Source organism: Hyla sarda (genome assembly GCF_029499605.1).
Source record: "Hyla sarda isolate aHylSar1 chromosome 2 unlocalized genomic scaffold, aHylSar1.hap1 SUPER_2_unloc_6, whole genome shotgun sequence".
In the NCBI taxonomy this organism is placed as follows: domain Eukaryota; kingdom Metazoa; phylum Chordata; class Amphibia; order Anura; family Hylidae; genus Hyla; species Hyla sarda.
The window spans coordinates 216,141-220,580 of record NW_026607613.1 but is presented as its reverse complement, the minus strand read 5'-3'; positions in this window follow the sequence as shown (position 1 = coordinate 220,580).

Genomic DNA, 4,440 nt, shown 5'->3' with positions numbered 1-4,440 from the left:
GGAGTGTGGGAGATCAGGACCCAGTCAAGGCAGTTCCTTGACAAACGGGTTCTGTTGACCCACTTCCAGAAGCCTCTGGCGCTCAGGGACTGCCCAGGTCGGGATCTGAGGGTGGGGTTGTATCTTTTAAACTTGAAAAGGATCCCCCAGAAGTTTTGGGACTTGGCCTGGCGCTGCTTTCAGGGGAAGCTAGGTGTAAGGGACAACCTGAAGTACAGGAACTCTGATGACCGGGGGTGTCCCCGAGAAGAGTGTGTGGACACGCTGGAAAGCATGGACCACTTCCTGCTTCATTGTCCCTTTAACGTAGGGGTCTACAACCGGGTGGGCGCTTCCATTGGCTGGAGTCAGCTTGCCGGCCTTACCTATCCGGAGTGGGCTTATGGGGCATTCAGGACCCTCGGTGGCCGAGATCGGGGCACTTTATTTTTAGTTAGCTTAGTGGTTAAGTATCACACGTGGAATGCACGGTGTTTAGTGTCAACCCAGCAGAAAGTCCTCTCCGAGGTGGAGGTCTGTAGGAACATCACCGGTGACCTCGGGAAGATCAGGTCTTTGGAGTATGGCAGTCTTGGCACCAGTAGGGCTTCTCTCCTATGGAGAGGGTTTTCTTTTGATGTGCCCTAGGTACTAGACCTTTTTGGTAGAGTACCTTTATTTTGGTTAAGGAAAGGCATACAGGAATAGAGATAGAGTGATAGTGGGGTCAGTTTGATGAAGGGATAGAATTAGGGAGAATAGTAGGGGGAGTTAGGGAAAGAGTTTAAATTTCTTCAGTGTATCAGATCTGCCATCCTTCTCCCTGGTGGTGGGCTGTTGCATGTGCACCATAGCTTTTTGTTTTGTTTTCAGCTGATATGGTATGAAGGGCTTACAGGCACTGAACTTGGGCCTAAATTGGGTTGTGGTCTTGTATGTAAGGTTGTATTTAGTTGGTTGGTTGGAGTGCTAGGTGGGGAGGGGGCATTTGTGGGTGTTTTTTTATTTTATTATTTTTTTCTTCCTTAAGGGATCTGACATGGGTCAGTTAAGGACTGGACTTAAGAACTGTACGAACGGTTATGGACTGGCCCATGTACAGGAGGGGTGGTGTGGGAGAGGGCACAGTTTTAGTGTAGGATTTATTTTTGTTTTTTTGTAGGTATTTTTGTGAGGCACATTTATTATATTTGTATGTATACTGTGGTATGTATATTGTTTTATATTATTGTTTTATTTTATTTATTTGTTGGTATATTGTGTCATGTATTTTGTTTTATATTGTTGCATTAGCCATAAGAAAAGGGCAGTCGGACCAGTTGTAGTTATGTAGTATTATTATTGTGTATAGGTGTTTTTTTGTCTGTGTATATATAACTTTTATTTAAAAAGCAGAGGTGTGCATTTAATAATATATATATATATATTTTTTTTTTTTTTTTTTTTTTTAATAAGCCAAGTTGTGCTGTTGTTATTTTCATTCTCAATATATATATGTGTGTGTGTGTGTGTGTGTGTCTTTCTTAGTTTTGGAGATTATGCGTGTGTTATGTTTTCTGTTGCTTTATTTATTTATTTATTTTCCCAAGTATGGATGATTTTGAGTTATAGCCAGGTGGTGCTGAATTTTATGTTGGTTTATTTATTTCATTTAATTAGCCAAGTTGAGCAAATAATTTTTTTTTATTTTTTTTTTTTTTGTTATGTGTGTGAGTGAGTGTGAATTTCATAGTTTGCTTAGGTGTATAGGTATAGTATAGTTGTACTTTGGTATATTTTGGAATTTATTAAAGCTGGGCTGGCCGGTTAGGCAGGGTTTTATTTTATTTTACATTTCTGTTGTAGCTAGTTAAGCTTGTTTTGTGTTCTTGTTTTTTGGAATTGTTTTGTATTTTTATAATAAAAAAGAGTGTCAGCAGAGAGCACTTCCTGTGGAACACAGCAGCTGTTGGGTGTGTCTGACTTCCAGAGTTTTCCAGAGAGAGAGGATTGTAGCAGTGTTTCCTACAGCCTTTTCCCCAGGAGGGTGGCAGCTTCCTTGGGAGAGCCTCCTGCTATGGAGCCCCAGACTTCCACCCCTCGAACTAGGCCGGCGGGGGGTGGGAGTGAGTGAGCTACGGCCGATTCCAAGGACAGGGTGAGAAGATCCAGCAGGCTCCGCAGTAATGTGGAGCCCACTTCCCCGTCCGTCGCTGGAAACCGCAAGGCGTCCGATAAGAAGCTTATGATTATGTCTTCAGGGACTGTGTCTGATATTATGGGACCCCAGCAATGAGGGGTGAAGGGTCCCAGGGAGTCGCTAGCTACTTTCGGTTCCCGCATGCAGACAAATCTAGTAGAATATGAGCAGCTGGGGAAAAAGCTGAAAATCATAAGGGAAGACCTGAGGTTTGCTCGCTACAAAACAGAAAACTCTGCCAAGGCTATGAGGGCTAAGTTTGCTGCCAGGGTGTGTGAGCTGAAGGCAGAGGAGCAGGAGGTGGTGAGAGCCCGAATGCTGATTGTAGAGGGTGCAGGCATGTTTAAAGAAAAATTAAAGAATGAAAACCGCTATAAAACCATGCGGACCCCTGTGAAGGAGGAAGAGGATAGTCAGGGGGAGGAAGAGTGCTTGTGTGTCACGGAGGAGAAGATGGAGGAAGGTGGTGAGGGAGATGGCGGCAGTGAGGGTGATGAGAGTGAGGGGGATGTGTGTGGTACCCTGTGTACCCCTAAGACCTCTGTCACCCCGAGTGCGGATTACATCAACCCTGCCCAAGTCGCCTTACCAGCCACCTCTGAGGAAAGTGACAGTAATGATGGCGGTGACAGTGGACTAGTCTGTGGGGGGCTCCTGCGGGCCATAGTGATGCAATAGTCACCCACCCGTCTGGAAAATTTCAGTTTTGGCCAGGACCTGGGCCCTGAGGAGAGGAAGAGGAAGAAAAAGAAGAAGAAGAAAAAGGCTGAGGAGCAGATAAAGTTTGTTTTCTCTCCTATCCAGCAGTCTGGGCCACCTGAAATGTTGGCTCAGGCTGCTGGGCCCCCCACCCTGCCAGATCCCGCTTCTGCTGTGGAACGGGACCAGCACGGGGGGGTACAGTGCTGCATCCAATATGGCCGCGGGTGCTACAGTCACGCGTCCTGCTGGTAGGGAAGAGCAGGAAGGGCTAATAGTGGGCAATAGCTATGCGGCAGTTTGCAAGGGGAGCGGTTCCCCGAGTATTGTGAGCAATGTTACTATCCCTGCGGGGCACTTCTCTGAGAGGGGGGGGGAGTGTCCAGGCGCCTGAGGTGTGTAGTGAGATCTTCTGCTCGGGGGGCGGTCCCCTGGGCGCTACTAGTAGTGTCGGTGCTGCGGGGCACTCCCCTGAGAGGGGGGGGGAGCGTCCAGGTGTCAGAACCTGCTGCTGAGCCCATGCGGTTGGGCGCAGTGTGTGGCGCAGGCACTGCAGGGATCTCCCCTGTGAGAGAGGGTAGTCCCTGCACATCAGTGGCAGGAGGAGTGGTGGAGGTGCGCCTGGAGGGGCAGCCTCAGCTTCGGGAGGTGATGTCGGCGGTGAAATCTCGAATGGAGGAGGAGTCAGGGTCGCCGACAATGGCAGCCGCCGGTGACCTGAGAATGTACAAAAAGGCCAAGCTAAAGCATGTCCAGGCCAGCCCAGAGGTAGTGGGTGAAGCAGCTGCTGATCCCAAAAATACTGTCAACAAAAGCAATGTTAATACAAGGTGTGTGAAAGATGGGAGAGGTAGTGCTGTGGATGAGAGGGGTGTATGTGGCAGTGGTAGTGGTGCAAATGGGAGGGGTGGTAGTGGTGCAGATGGGAGGAGTGGTAGTGGTGCAGATGGGAGGAGTGGTAGTGGTGTAGATGGGAGGAGTGGTAGTGGTGTGAATGAGAGTGGTGATAGTGGAGTGAATGAGAGGAGTGGTAGTGGTGCAGATGGGAGGAGTGGTAGTGGAGTGATCGGGAGGAGTGGCAGTGAAGTGAATAAGAGTGGTGATAATGGAGTGAATAGGAGGGGTGGTAGTGGTGTGAATGAGAGGAGTGGTAATGGTGCAGATGGGAGGAGTAGTGGTGCGAATGAGAGTAGTAGTAGTGGTGTGGATGGTAGGAATAAGAGTGGCTTTTGTGGCAGTACAGGTGGCCTAGGCGGGGATGTAGGGACGGTGTCTGGTCCGGCTGCCCCCCCGGTCGTCAGGAGTTATGCAAGTATGGCGGCTGGGGGTTCAGTAGGATCTTTACCTCCTGCATCTGGTGAAGGTCAGTTGCAACAGCGCCTCCTGGAGGCACTAAAGAGAGGAGAAAGGACGCTCCAGGTAGAGGGAAAGGAGAAGGACCTGTCTTTTTGGGTGGAGAGACATGGTCTGGGAGCGTTCCGAGAGAGGAATGGGGAGACCGTATGGTACCTCCAGACACCCGGGCAGGAGGTAGGTCGCAGGAATGTGGCCCATTTTGTCTGGAAAGGCGAAGATGCGTGCCC